The sequence below is a fragment of the Oncorhynchus gorbuscha genome, unplaced genomic scaffold, assembly GCF_021184085.1.
Source record: "Oncorhynchus gorbuscha isolate QuinsamMale2020 ecotype Even-year unplaced genomic scaffold, OgorEven_v1.0 Un_scaffold_472, whole genome shotgun sequence".
Lineage (NCBI taxonomy): Eukaryota > Metazoa > Chordata > Actinopteri > Salmoniformes > Salmonidae > Oncorhynchus > Oncorhynchus gorbuscha.
In genome coordinates, this window is record NW_025745304.1 from 640,896 (window position 1) to 655,485 (window position 14,590).

Consider the following 14,590-nt stretch of genomic DNA (forward strand, 5'->3'; position numbering starts at 1 on the left):
CCTACAAACCCTCCCCTACAAATCCTTCCCTAACCCGGACAACGCTGGGACAAACCCTCCTCTAACCCGGACGACGCTGGGACAAACCCTCCCCTAACCCGGACGACGCTGGGACAAACCCTCCCCTAACCCGGACGGCGCTGGGCCAAACGCTCCTCTAACCCGGACGACACTGGGACAAACCCTCCCCGACGCTGGGCCAAACCCTCCCCTAACCCGGACGACGCTGCGATAAACCCTCCCCTAACCCGGCCGGCGCTGGGACAAACCCTCCTCTAACCCGGACGACGCTGGGACAATTGTGCACCGCCCGATGGGTCTCCCGGTCGCGGCCGGCTGCAACTGAACCTGGACTCCATAGCTTCACCAGAGGACAGGGGTAACAGAATATGGCTTTATGCAGTGCAATCTCATATGTCAGACCCCGGGCAGACCCCAAGACAGGTCATCAGGGGGAATTTGTAACTCTGACCTCCATTAAAAACGGTTTTGATTTCGTCAGCGTTTGGCCCGGCTAAGAGAATTTGACCTGAATACGCCAGCTCTCGGGTTTCTGATATGACCGTTAAAACCAAATCTAATCCAGCCTGAAACCCTTTTGTCAGAGGTCCTTGGTATGCCCCTGCCTCTGCCCTACATAGCTCGGCATGAGGGGGTCTGATGAGGGGGACAGGGCCAAAGGAAATGGCTGGTCCACAGAGAGAGGGAGTGATGTCAGTGTCTGATTCTGTTGTGGTATTGTTGTACTGTGACCTTTTATACTGGTTTTGACTTGGTAACCAATAGCAAGACATTTCTAGATTTAACCTATCATAGAGGGCAGAGGTTGCCGGGTGAACTGATTGTATGTTTAGTTGTGGTAGGGGGCCTGGTGTTGTAGTGTTATGGGGGGTATGTTTAGTTGTGGTAGGGGGCCTGGTGTTGTAGTGTTATGGGGGGGTATGTTTAGTTGTGGTAGGGGGCCTGGTGTTGTAGTGTTATGGGGGGGGGTATGTTTAGTTGTGGTAGGGGGCCTGGTGTTGTAGTGTTATGGGGGGGGGTATGTTTAGTTGTGGTAGGGGCCTGGTGTTGTAGTGTTATGGGGGGTATGTTTAGTTGTGGTAGGGGGTCTGGTGTTGTAGTGTTATGGGGGGGTATGTTTAGTTGTGGTAGGGGGCCTGGTGTTGTAGTGTTATGGGGGGTATGTTTAGTTGTGGTAGGGGGTCTGGTGTTGTAGTGTTATGGGGGGTATGTTTAGTTGTGGTAGGGGGCCTGGTGTTGTAGTGTTATGGGGGGGGGTATGTTTAGTTGTGGTAGGGGGTCTGGTGTTGTAGTGTTATGGGGGTATGTTTAGTTGTGGTAGGGGGTCTGGTGTTGTAGTGTTATGGGGGGGGTATGTTTAGTTGTGGTAGGGGGTCTGGTGTTGTAGTGTTATGGGGGGGTGTATGTTTAGTTGTGGTAGGGGGTCTGGTGTTGTAGTGTTATGGGGGTCTGGTGTTGTAGTGTTATGGGGGGTATGTTTAGTTGTGGTAGGGGGTCTGGTGTTGTAGTGTTATGGGGGGGTATGTTTAGTTGTGGTAGGGGGCCTGGTGTTGTAGTGTTATGGGGGGGGGTATGTTTAGTTGTGGTAGGGGGCCTGGTGTTGTAGTGTTATGGGAGGGGGGTATGTTTAGTTGTGGTAGGGGCCTGGTGTTGTAGTGTTATGGGGGGGTATGTTTAGTTGTGGTAGGGGGCCTGGTGTTGTAGTGTTATGGGGGGGGGTATGTTTAGTTGTGGTAGGGGGCCTGGTGTTGTAGTGTTATGGGGGGGGGTATGTTTAGTTGTGGTAGGGGGCCTGGTGTTGTAGTGTTATGGGGGGTCTGGTGTTGTAGTGTTATGGGGGGGGTATGTTTAGTTGTGGTAGGGGGTCTGGTGTTGTAGTGTTATGGGGGGTATGTTTAGTTGTGGGGGGGGCCTGGTGTTGTAGTCTTATGGGGGGTATGTTTAGTTGTGGTAGGGGGCCTGGTGTTGTAATGCTATGGGGGGGGGGGTATGTTTAGTTGTGGTAGGGGGCCTGGTGTTGTAGTGTTATGGGGGGGGGTATGTTTAGTTGTGGTAGGGGGCCTGGTGTTGTAGTGTTATGGGGGGGTATGTTTAGTTGTGGTAGGGGGCCTGGTGTTGTAGTGTTATGGGGGGGGGGGTATGTTTAGTTGTGGTAGGGGGTCTGGTGTTGTAGTGTTATGGGGGGCTGGTGTTGTAGTGTTTTTTGGGGGGGCTGGTGTTGTAGTGTTATGGGGGGGTATGTTTAGTTGTGGTAGGGGGCCTGGTGTTGTAGTGTTATGGGGGGTATGTTTAGTTGTGGTAGGGGGCCTGGTGTTGTAGTGTTATGGGGGGGTATGTTTAGTTGTGGTAGGGGCCTGGTGTTGTAATGCTATGGGGGGGGGTATGTTTAGTTGTGGTAGGGGGCCTGGTGTTGTAGTGTTATGGGGGGGTATGTTTAGTTGTGGTAGGGGGCCTGGTGTTGTAGTGTTATGGGGGGGTATGTTTAGTTGTGGTAGGGGGCCTGGTGTTGTAGTGTTATGGGGGGTCTGGTGTTGTAGTGTTATGGGGGGGGGTATGTTTAGTTGTGGTAGGGGTCTGGTGTTGTAGTGTTATGGGGGGTATGTTTAGTTGGGGGGGGCCTGGTGTTGTAGTCTTATGGGGGGGGGGGTATGTTTAGTTGTGGTAGGGGTCTGGTGTTGTAGTGTTATGGGGGGGCTGGTGTTGTAGTGTTTTGGGGGGGCTGGTGTTGTAGTGTTATGGGGGGGGTATGTTTAGTTGTGGTAGGGGGCCTGGTGTTGTAGTGTTATGGGGGGTATGTTTAGTTGTGGTAGGGGGCCTGGTGTTGTAGTGTTATGGGGGGGTATGTTTAGTTGTGGTAGGGGCCTGGTGTTGTAATGCTATGGGGGGGGTATGTTTAGTTGTGGTAGGGGGCCTGGTGTTGTAGTGTTATGGGGGGGGGTATGTTTAGTTGTGGTAGGGGCCTGGTGTTGTAGTGTTATGGGGGGGTATGTTTAGTTGTGGTAGGGGCCTGGTGTTGTAGTGTTATGGGGGGTATGTTTAGTTGTGGTAGGGGTCTGGTGTTGTAGTGTTATGGGGGGGGGGGTATGTTTAGTTGGGGGGGTCTGGTGTTGTAGTGTTATGGGGGGGGGCTGGTGTTGTAGTGTTATGGGGGGGGGTATGTTTAGTGGGGGGGGCTGGTGTTGTAGTGTTATGGGGGGGGGTATGTTTAGTTGTGGTAGGGGGCCTGGTGTTGTAGTGTTATGGGGGGGGTATGTTTAGTTGTGGTAGGGGGCCTGGTGTTGTAGTGTTATGGGGGGGGGTATGTTTAGTTGGGGGGGTCTGGTGTTGTAGTGTTATGGGGGGGGGGGGGGGGGGGGGGGCTGGTGTTGTAGTGTTATGGGGGGTATGTTTAGTTGGGGGGGGGGCTGGTTTTGTAGTGTTATGGGGGGGTATGTTTAGTTGGGGGGGTCTGGTGTTGTAGTGTTATGGGGGGGGGGGTATGTTTAGTTGTGGTAGGGGGCCTGGTGTTGTAGTGTTATGGGGGGGGGTATGTTTAGTTGTGGTAGGGGGCCTGGTGTTGTAGTGTTATGGGGGGGGTATGTTTAGTTGTGGTAGGGGGCCTGGTGTTGTAGTGTTATGGGGGGTATGTTTAGTTGTGGTAGGGGGTCTGGTGTTGTAGTGTTATGGGGGGGTATGTTTAGTTGGGGGGTCTGGTGTTGTAGTTTTATGGGGGGGGGTATGTTTAGTTGTGGTAGGGGGCCTGGTGTTGTAGTGTTATGGGGGGGGGTATGTTTAGTTGGGGGGTCTGGTGTTGTAGTGTTATGGGGGGGGGGGGCTGGTGTTGTAGTGTTATGGGGGTATGTTTAGTTGGGGGGGGGGGCTGGTTTTGTAGTGTTATGGGGGGGTATGTTTAGTTGGGGGGTCTGGTGTTGTAGTGTTATGGGTGGGGTATGTTTAGTTGGGGGGGTATGTTTAGTTGGGGGGGGCCTGGTGTTGTAGTGTTATGGGGGGGGGGGTATGTTTAGTTGTGGGGGGGCCTGGTGTTGTAGTGTTATGGGGGGGTATGTTTAGTTGTGGTAGGGGCCTGGTGTTGTAGTGTTATGGGGGGGTATGTTTAGTTGTGGTAGGGGGCCTGGTGTTGTAGTGTTATGGGGGGTATGTTTAGTTGGTAGGGGGTCTGGTGTTGTAGTGTTATGGGGGGGGGGGTATGTTTAGTTGTGGTAGGGGGCCTGGTGTTGTAGTGTTATGGGGGGTATGTTTAGTTGTGGTAGGGGGCCTGGTGTTGTAGTGTTATGGGGGGTATGTTTAGTTGTGGTAGGGGGCCTGGTGTTGTAGTGTTATGGGGGGGGGGGGCTGGTGTTGTAGTGTTATGGGGGGTATGTTTAGTTGTGGTAGGGGGCCTGGTGTTGTAGTGTTATGGGGGGGGGGGGGGGCTGGTGTTGTAGTGTTATGGGGGGGGGGGTATGTTTAGTTGTGGTAGGGGGCCTGGTGTTGTAGTGTTATGGGGGGTATGTTTAGTTGTGGTAGGGGGCCTGGTGTTGTAGTGTTATGGGGGGGGGTATGTTTAGTTGTGGTAGGGGGCCTGGTGTTGTAGTGTTATGGGGGGGGTATGTTTAGTTGTGGTAGGGGTCTGGTGTTGTAGTGTTATGGGGGGGGGGGTATGTTTAGTTGTGGTAGGGGGTCTGGTGTTGTAGTGTTATGGGGGGTATGTTTAGTTGTGGGAGGCCTGGTGTTGTAGTGTTATGGGGGGTATGTTTAGTTGTGGTAGGGGGCCTGGTGTTGTAGTGTTATGGGGGTATGTTTAGTTGTGGTAGGGGGCCTGGTGTTGTAGTGTTATGGGGGGGGTATGTTTAGTTGTGGTAGGGGGCCTGGTGTTGTAGTGTTATGGGGGGGGGTATGTTTAGTTGTGGTAGGGGCCTGGTGTTGTAGTGTTATGGGGGGGTATGTTTAGTTGTGGTAGGGGGTCTGGTGTTGTAGTGTTATGGGGGGGTATGTTTAGTTGGGGGGGTCTGGTGTTGTAGTTTATGGGGGGGGGTATGTTTAGTTGTGGTAGGGGGCCTGGTGTTGTAGTGTTATGGGGGGTATGTTTAGTTGTGGTAGGGGGCCTGGTGTTGTAGTGTTATGGGGGGGTATGTTTAGTTGTGGTAGGGGCCTGGTGTTGTAGTGTTATGGGGGGTATGTTTAGTTGTGGTAGGGGTCTGGTGTTGTAGTGTTATGGGGGGTATGTTTAGTTGGGGGGGGTCTGGTGTTGTAGTTTTATGGGGGGGGTATGTTTAGTTGTGGTAGGGGCCTGGTGTTGTAGTGTTATGGGGGGGTATGTTTAGTTGGGGGGGTCTGGTGTTGTAGTGTTATGGGGGGGGCTGGTGTTGTAGTGTTATGGGGGGTATGTTTAGTTGGGGGGGGGCTGGTTTTGTAGTGTTATGGGGGGGTATGTTTAGTTGGGGGGGGTCTGGTGTTGTAGTGTTATGGGGGGGTATGTTTAGTTGGGGGTATGTTTAGTTGGGGGGGGCCTGGTGTTGTAGTGTTATGGGGGGGGGTATGTTTAGTTGGGGGGGGCCTGGTGTTGTAGTGTTATGGGGGGGTATGTTTAGTTGTGGTAGGGGGCCTGGTGTTGTAGTGTTATGGGGGGGGGTATGTTTAGTTGTGGTAGGGGCCTGGTGTTGTAGTGTTATGGGGGGGGGTATGTTTAGTTGTTTAGGGGGCCTGGTGTTGGGGGGGCTGGTGTTGTAGTGTTATGGGGGGGTATGTTTAGTTGTGGTAGGGGGCCTGGTGTTGTAGTGTTATGGGGGCTGGTGTTGTAGTGTTATGGGGGGGGGGTATGTTTAGTTGTGGTAGGGGGCCTGGTGTTGTAGTGTTATGGGGGTATGTTTAGTTGTGGTAGGGGGCCTGGTGTTGTAGTGTTATGGGGGGGTATGTTTAGTTGTGGTAGGGGGCCTGGTGTTGTAGTGTTATGGGGGGTATGTTTAGTTGTGGTAGGGGGTCTGGTGTTGTAGTGTTATGGGGGGGTATGTTTAGTTGTGGTAGGGGGTCTGGTGTTGTAGTGTTATGGGGGGTATGTTTAGTTGTGGGGGCCTGGTGTTGTAGTGTTATGGGGGGTATGTTTAGTTGTGGGGGGGCCTGGTGTTGTAGTGTTATGGGGGGTATGTTTAGTTGTGGGGGGGCCTGGTGTTGTAGTGTTATGGGGGGTATGTTTAGTTGTGGTAGGGGGCCTGGTGTTGTAGTGTTATGGGGGGTATGGGGGGGGGTATGTTTAGTTGTGGTAGGGGGCCTGGTGTTGTAGTGTTATGGGGGGTATGTTTAGTTGTGGTAGGGGTCTGGTGTTGTAGTGTTATGGGGGGGGTATGTTTAGTTGGGGGGGGTCTGGTGTTGTAGTTTTATGGGGGGTATGTTTAGTTGTGGTAGGGGGCCTGGTGTTGTAGTGTTATGGGGGGGTATGTTTAGTTGGGGGGGTCTGGTGTTGTAGTGTTATGGGGGGGGGCTGGTGTTGTAGTGTTATGGGGGGTATGTTTAGTTGGGGGGGGGGGGCTGGTTTTGTAGTGTTATGGGGGGTATGTTTAGTTGGGGGGTCTGGTGTTGTAGTGTTATGGGGGGTATGTTTAGTTGGGGGGGGTATGTTTAGTTGGGGGGGGGGCCTGGTGTTGTAGTGTTATGGGGGGGGGGGGGTATGTTTAGTTGTGGGGGGGCCTGGTGTTGTAGTGTTATGGGGGGGGGGGTATGTTTAGTTGTGGTAGGGGGCCTGGTGTTGTAGTGTTATGGGGGGGGTATGTTTAGTTGTGGTAGGGGGCCTGGTGTTGTAGTGTTATGGGGGGTATGTTTAGTTGGTAGGGGGTCTGGTGTTGTAGTGTTATGGGGGGGTATGTTTAGTTGTGGTAGGGGGCCTGGTGTTGTAGTGTTATGGGGGTATGTTTAGTTGTGGTAGGGGGCCTGGTGTTGTAGTGTTATGGGGGGGGGTATGTTTAGTTGTGGTAGGGGGCCTGGTGTTGTAGTGTTATGGGGGGGGGGGCTGGTGTTGTAGTGTTATGGGGGGGGGTATGTTTAGTTGTGGTAGGGGGCCTGGTGTTGTAGTGTTATGGGGGGGGGGGGGGGGGGGGGCTGGTGTTGTAGTGTTATGGGGGGGGTATGTTTAGTTGTGGTAGGGGGCCTGGTGTTGTAGTGTTATGGGGGGTATGTTTAGTTGTGGTAGGGGGTCTGGTGTTGTAGTGTTATGGGGGGGTATGTTTAGTTGTGGTAGGGGTCTGGTGTTGTAGTGTTATGGGGGGTATGTTTAGTTGTGGGAGGCCTGGTGTTGTAGTGTTATGGGGGGGTATGTTTAGTTGTGGTAGGGGCCTGGTGTTGTAGTGTTATGGGGGTATGTTTAGTTGTGGTAGGGGCCTGGTGTTGTAGTGTTATGGGGGGTATGTTTAGTTGTGGTAGGGGTCTGGTGTTGTAGTGTTATGGGGGGGGGGTCTGGTGTTGTAGTGTTATGGGGGGTATGTTTAGTTGTGGTAGGGGGCCTGGTGTTGTAGTGTTATGGGGGGGGGGGTATGTTTAGTTGTGGTAGGGGTCTGGTGTTGTAGTGTTATGGGGGGGTCTGGTGTTGTAGTGTTATGGGGGGGTATGTTTAGTTGTGGTAGGGGGCCTGGTGTTGTAGTGTTATGTGTCATGTTTTGTCTTAGATTGTCTTGTCATTTTGCTTTTCCTTCTGTTCGTTTTCCCCCTGCTGGTCTTTTTAGGTTCGTTCCCCTTTTTCTCTCTCCCTTCCTCTCTCTCTTCTCTCTATCGTTCCGTTCCTGCTCCCAGCTGTTCCTATTCCCCTAATCAATCATTTAGTCTTCCCACACCTGTTCCCTATCCTTCCCCCTGATTAGAGTCCCTATTTCTCCCCTTGTTTTCCGTTTCTGCCCTGTCGGATCCTTGTCTATTGTTCACCGTGCTGTGTCTGTGTATCGCCCTGTCGTGTCGTGTTTCCCTCAGATGCTGCGTGGTGAGCAGGTGTCTGAGTCTGCTACGTTCAAGTGCCTTCCCGAGGCAACCTGCAGTTCTTGATCGAGTCTCCAGTCTGTTCTCGTCATTACGAGTGGAATTATGTCTTATGATTGTATATTTACTTTACTGGATTAAAGACTCTGTTTTCGCCAAGTCGCTTTTGGGTCCTCATTCACCTGCATGACAGAAGGATCCGACCAAGAATGGACCCAGCGACTATGGATTCTCTCTACTCTACTCTCGAGTTCCAGGGAGCGATGCTCGGCAGACACGAGCAGGAATTGTCTGCTGCTCGGCATGCCGTTGAGACCCTGGCCGCTCAGGTCTCCGACCTCTCAGGACAGTATCAGAGTCTTCGTCTCGTGCCACCAGCTACTTCCGGGTCTTCCGAGCCTCCGGAACCTAGGGTTAATAACCCACCATGTTATTCTGGGCAGCCCACTGAGTGCCGCTCCTTTCTCACCCAGTGTGATATAGTGTTCTCTCTCCAACCCAACACATACTCAGAGAGAGAGCTCGGATTGCCTACGTCATATCACTCCTTACTGGTCGGGCTCGGCAGTGGGGCACAGCTATCTGGGAGGCAAGCGCTGAGTGTACTAACAATTATCTGAACTTTAAAGAGGAGATGATAAGAGTTTTTGATCGTTCAGTTTTTGGGAAAGAAGCTTCCTGGTCCCTGTCTTCCCTATGTCAAGGTAATCGATCCATAACGGATTACTCTATAGAGTTTCGCACTCTTGCTGCCTCCAGTAACTGGAACGAGCAGGCGTTGCTCGCTCGTTTTCTGGAGGGACTCCACGCTAAGGTTAAGGATGAGATTCTCTCTCGGGAGGTTCCATCCAGCGTGGATTCTTTGATTGAACTCGCTATTCGCATTGAACGACGGGTAGATCTTCGTCACCGAGCTCATAGAAGAGAGCTCGCGTTAACTGTGTCTCCCCTCTCTCGGACACTACCATCTTTCCCCACTGACTCAGGTGTTGAGCCCATGCAGCTGGGGGGTATTCGCATCTCGACTAAGGAGAGAGAACGGAGAATCACCAACCGCCTCTGTCTCTATTGCGGTTCCGCTGGTCATTTTGTCATTTCATGTCCAGTTAAAGGCCAGAGCTCATCAGTAAGCGGAGGGCGACTGATAAGCGCTACTAGACGGTCCTCTCCGTCAAGTACCTGTACTACTTTACCGGTCCATCTACGCTGGACCGGATCGGCAGCTTCCTGCAGTGCATTAATAGACTCTGGGGCGGAGGGCTGTTTTATGGACGAAGCCTGGGCTCGGGAACATGACATTCCTCTCAGACAGTTAGGGAGCCCACGGTCATGTTCGCCTTGGATGGTAGTCCTCTCCCCAGTATATTATGTGAAACACTACCTTTAACCCTCACTGTATCTGGTAACCATAGTGAGACCATTTCTTTTTTGATTTTTTGTTCACCTTTTACACCTGTTGTTTTGGGTCATCCCTGGCTAGTGTGTCATAATCCTTCTTTTGATTGGTCTAGTAATTCTATCCTTTCCTGGAACGTTTCTTGTCATGTGAAGTGTTTAATGTCTGCTATTTCTCCTGTTTGTTCTGTCCCCTCTTCTCAGGAGGAACCTGGTGATTTGACAGGAGTGCCGGAGGAATATCATGGTCTGCGCACGGTCTTCAGTCGGTCCAGAACCAACTCCCTTCCTCCTCACCGGTCGTATGATTGTTGTTCTGATCTCTTTAAGAAGCGTTTTGCATCCGCTCCTATCCTTGTTGCACCTGACGTCACTAAACAGTTTATTGTTGAGGTTGACGCGTCGGGGTGGGCGTGGGAGCCATTCTGTCCCAGCGCTCCGATACTGACGATGGGGTCCACCCTTGTGCGTATTTTTCTCATCGCCTGTCACCGTCGGAACGTAACTATGATGTGGCTAACCGCGAACTGCTCGCCATCCGTTTAGCCCTAGGCAAATGGCGACAGTGGTTGGAGGGGCGACCGTTCCTTTTGTCGTTTGGACTGACCAAAAGAACCTTGAGTACATCCGTTATGCCAAACGACTGAATGCGCGTCATGCTCGTTGGGCGTTGTTTTTCGCTCGTTTCGAGTTCGTTATTTCTTATTGCCCGGGTACTAAGAACACCAAGCCTCATGCTTTATCCCGTCTCTTTAGTTCTTCTGTGGCTTCTACCGATCCCGAGGGGATCCTTCCTGTTGGGCGTGTTGTCGGGTTGACTGTCTGGGGAATTGAGAGACAGGTTAAGCAAGCACTCACGCACACTGCGTCGCCGCGCGCTTGTCCTAGTAACCTTCTTTTCGTTCCTGTTTCTACTCGTCTGGCTGTTCTTCAGTGGGCTCACTCTGCCAAGTTAGCTGGCCATCCCGGTGTTCGGGGTACGCTTGCTTCTATTCGCCAGCGGTTTTGGTGGCCTACTCAGGAGCGTGACACGCGCCGTTTCGTGGCTGCGTGTTCAGACTGCGCGCAGAAGTCTGGTAATTTTTTTTCTGCTTCTGCTCCTGGTCTTGCTGGGTCTCAGTCTGTTCCCTGCCATCGCATCTCTCCTGTTCTTGTTCCTGCCCTTGCTGTGTCTCAGTCTGTCCCTAGTTGTTACTCTCCTGGCCTGTTTGGTCCTGTTGGCTCTAAAGCTTTCAGTTCTCTACCCGTGTCTCATTTTTTTTTTAGAGTAGTACCCTAGTTTCCCTTTTTATCGTTTTCGTTACGGTCCTGAGGAGAGGAGTTGGGTTCTTTCTCGGGACGTGCTGGACCGTTTGTGATCTATGATTTCCTCCGTTGCCGCCAGTGTTCCTCCTCGAGAGCGCCAGGAGGCGCTCGGTGAGTGGGGGGGTACTGTCATGTTTTGTCTTAGATTGTCTTGTCATTTTGCTTTTCCTTCTGTTCGTTTTCCCCCTGCTGGTCTTTTTAGGTTCGTTCCCCTTTTTCTCTCTCCCTTCCTCTCTCTCTTCTCTCTATCGTTCCGTTCCTGCTCCCAGCTGTTCCTATTCCCCTAATCAATCATTTAGTCTTCCCACACCTGTTCCCTATCCTTCCCCCTGATTAGAGTCCCTATTTCTCCCCTTGTTTTCCGTTTCTGCCCTGTCGGATCCTTGTCTATTGTTCACCGTGCTGTGTCTGTGTATCGCCCTGTCGTGTCGTGTTTCCCTCAGATGCTGCGTGGTGAGCAGGTGTCTGAGTCTGCTACGTTCAAGTGCCTTCCCGAGGCAACCTGCAGTTCTTGATCGAGTCTCCAGTCTGTTCTCGTCATTACGAGTGGAATTATGTCTTATGATTGTATATTTACTTTACTGGATTAAAGACTCTGTTTTCGCCAAGTCGCTTTTGGGTCCTCATTCACCTGCATGACATTATGGGGGGGGTATGTTTAGTTGTGGTAGGGGGCCTGGTGTTGTAGTGTTATGGGGGGGTATGTTTAGTTGTGGTAGGGGGCCTGGTGTTGTAGTGTTATGGGGGGGTATGTTTAGTTGTGGTAGGGGGCCTGGTGTTGTAGTGTTATGGGGGGGGGTATGTTTAGTTGTGGTAGGGGGCCTGGTGTTGTAGTGTTATGGGGGGTATGTTTAGTTGTGGTAGGGGTCTGGTGTTGTAGTGTTATGGGGGGGGGTATGTTTAGTTGTGGTAGGGGGTCTGGTGTTGTAGTGTTATGGGGGGTATGTTTAGTTGTGGTAGGGGTCTGGTGTTGTAGTGTTATGGGGGGTATGTTTAGTTGGGGGGGGGGGGGGGCTGGTGTTGTAGTGTTATGGGGGGGGGGTATGTTTAGTTGTAGTAAGGGGCCTGGTGTTGTAGTGTTATGGGGGGGGGGTGTTTAGTTGTGGTAGGGGCCTGGTGTTGTAGTGTTATGGGGGGGGGATATGTTTAGTTGTGGTAGGGGGCCTGGTGTTGTAGTGTTATGGGGGGGGGTGTTTTGTTGGGGGGGGCTGGTGTTGTAGTGTTATGGGGGGGTCTGGTGTTGTAGTGTTATGGGGGGTATGTTTAGTTGGTGGGGGAGGCCTGGTGTTGTAGTGTTATGGGGGTATGTTTAGTTGTGGTAGGGGGTCTGGTGTTGTAGTGTTATGGGGGTATGTTTAGTTGGGGGGCTGGTGTTGTAGTGTTATGGGGGGGTATGTTTAGTTGTGGTAGGGGGCCTGGTATTACTGTATTTACAGACCTGGCCTACTGTATTTACAGACCAGAGGTGTTTATAATGTACTGTATTTACAGACCAGAGGTGTTTATAATGTACTGTATTTACAGACCAGAATGGTCTATAATGTACTATATTTACAGACCAGACGTGTTTATAATGTACTGTATTTACAGACCAGAGGTGTTTATAATGTACTGTATTTACATACCAGAGGTGTTTATAATGTACTGTATTTACAGACCAGAGGTGTTTATAATGTACTGTATTAACAGACCAGAGGTGTTTATAATGTACTGTATTGACAGACCAGAGGTGTTTATAATGTACTGTATTGACAGACCAGAGGTGTTTATAATGTACTGTATTGACAGACCAGAGGTGTTTATAATGTACTGTATTAACAGACCAGAGGTGTTTATAATGTACTGTATTTACAGACCAGAGGTGTTTATAATGTACTGTATTTACAGACCAGATGTGTTTATCATGTACTGTATTTACAGACCAAAGGTGTTTATAATGTACTGTATTTACAGACCAGAGGTGTTTATAATGTAGCAGGTCTTGAAGCAGGTCTTGTTTATTTACAGCAACACATCAGGTGAAGCAGGTCTTGTTTATTTACAGCAACACAACAGGTGAAGCAGGTCTTGATATGTACAGCAACACAGCAGGTGTTGATAGCAGACACTATACATCTTCAATCAGAGATTAAACTGAATAACAGAGAAAACAATAAAATACTGATCTGCCCAGACATGAAGAGAGGAGAGTTCAAGGCCCAGACATGAAGGAGAGTTCAAGGTCCAGACATGAAGGGAAGGAGAGTTCAAGGTCCAGACATGAAGAGAAGGAGAGTTCAAGGCCCAGACATGAAGGGGAGTTCAAGACCCAGACATGAAGGGGAGTTCAAGGCCCAGACGTGAAGGGAAGGAGAGTTCAAGGCCCAGATATGAAGGGAAGGAGAGTTCAAGGCCCAGACATGAAGGGGAGTTCAAGACCCAGACATGAAGGGGAGTTCAAGGCCCAGACGTGAAGGGAAGGAGAGTTCAAGGCCCAGATATGAAGGGAAGGAGAGTTCAAGGCCCAGACATGAAGGGGAGGAGAGTTCAAGGCCCAGACATGAAGGAGAGGAGAGTTCAAGGCCCAGACATGAAGGAGAGGAGAGTTCAAGGCCCAGACATGAAGGAGAGTTCAAGACCCAGACATGAAGGGGAGTTCAAGACCCAGACATGAAGAGAGGAGAGTTCAATGCCCAGACATGAAGGGGAGTTCAAGACCCAGACATGAAGGGAAGGAGAGTTCAAGGCCCAGATATGAAGGGGAGTTCAAGACCCAGACATGAAGGGGTGTTCAAGGCCCAGACATGAAGAGAGGAGAGTTCAAGGCCCAGACGTGAAGGGAAGGAGAGTTCAAGGCCCAGACGTGAAGGGAAGGAGAGTTCAAGGCCCAGACATGAAGGAGAGTTCAAGGCCCAGATATGAAGGGAAGGAGAGTTCAAGGTCCAGACATGAAGGAGAGTTCAAGGTCCAGACATGAAGGGGAGTTCAAGACCCAGACATGAAGGGAAGGAGAGTTCAAGGTCCAGACATGAAGGAGAGTTCAAGGTCCAGACATGAAGGAGAGTTCAAGGTCCAGACATGAAGGGGAGTTCAAGGTCCAGACATGAAGGAGAGTTCAAGACCCAGACATGAAGGGAAGGAGAGTTCAAGGCCCAGATATGAAGGGGAGTTCAAGACCCAGACATGAAGGGGAGTTCAAGGCCCAGACATGAAGGAGAGTTCAAGGTCCAGACATGAAGGAGAGTTCAAGGTCCAGACATGAAGGAGAGTTCAAGGCCCAGATATGAAGGAGAGTTCAAGGCCCAGACATGAAGGGAAGGAGAGTTCAAGACCCAGATATGAAGGGGAGTTCAAGGCCCATACATGAAGGGAAGGAGAGTTCAAGACCCAGATATGAAGGGAAGGAGAGTTCAAGGCCCAGATATGAAGGGGAGGAGAGTTCAAGACCCAGATATGAAGGGGAGTTCAAGGCCCATACATGACGGGAAGGAGAGTTCAAGACCCAGATATGAAGGGAAGGAGAGTTCAAGGCCCAGATATGAAGGGAAGGAGAGTTCCAGTAGTCTCCGTAAAGAGGACAGTAACCTCCGTAAAGAGGACAGTAAACCCCGTAAAGAGGACAGTACTCTCCGTAAAGAGGACAGTAACCTCCGTAAAGAGGACAGTACTTCCGTAAAGAGGACAGTAGACTCTGTAAAGAGAACAGTAACCTCTGTAAAGAGAACAGTAGCCTCCATAAAGAGGACAGTAACCTCCGTAAAGAGGACAGTATCCTCCGTAAAGAGGACAGTAACCTCTGTAAAGAGGACAGTAACCTCTGTAAAGAGGACAGTAACCTCTGTAATAAAGAGGACAGTAACCTCCGTAAAGAGGACAGTAACCTCCGTAAAGAGGACAGTATCCTCCGTAAAGAGGACAGTAACCTCCGTAAAGAGGACAGTAACCTCTGTAA